Genomic DNA, 616 nt, shown 5'->3' with positions numbered 1-616 from the left:
TGCCGGCCGACGTAGCTGCTCGCTGACAGCGCTTGCCCCAACAATCTGCTAAGGCTGTACGGGGGATCTTTGTCTTTGTGGTTGGGTCGGCGAGGACTGTAGTTTGAGGAACCCACTGATTTCTCTCTCACCACGAGCGAGAGATTCGAGTTGGCGGTGGCTGCTATGGCGGAGTTGGAGACTCAACCCCCATGGGGGTGGGGGCCGTGGGAGAGGGAGGGAGGCGTGATTGGGGGGGGGGGTAGTCAGGGGGGGGTAGTCAGGGGGGGGGGGCAGGAGGGATTGCAAAAGCAACGCTCAAGCGAGGACGAGCTGGGGCATGAACGGCGACACGCGAACACGTGGCGTGTGCGCGCACGAGCACACTCACACACAGACAAATATCCCCCATGTAGCCTGTAACCTACTTTTGGGGCAAGTGCTGTGAGCGGGAAGCACCAATGAAGGTCGGAACGGCCCACGACGGGGGTGGGTCGCCGGAACCACGCCCGACCGCCTTTGTCTTCCGAGTGGCGATGCTTTCACACTGCACCAGGTACTCATTTGAGGTTGAGTCGACCTAGGGGAGGCCCAGTACCGGTTCAGATAATCGTCACTGGTGTTGGTCGTGAACGGG

The sequence above is a fragment of the Lampetra planeri genome, chromosome 41 (genome assembly GCF_965212315.1).
Source record: "Lampetra planeri chromosome 41, kcLamPlan1.2.h2, whole genome shotgun sequence".
Lineage (NCBI taxonomy): Eukaryota > Metazoa > Chordata > Hyperoartia > Petromyzontiformes > Petromyzontidae > Lampetra > Lampetra planeri.
Note: the sequence above shows the minus strand (reverse complement) of the source record.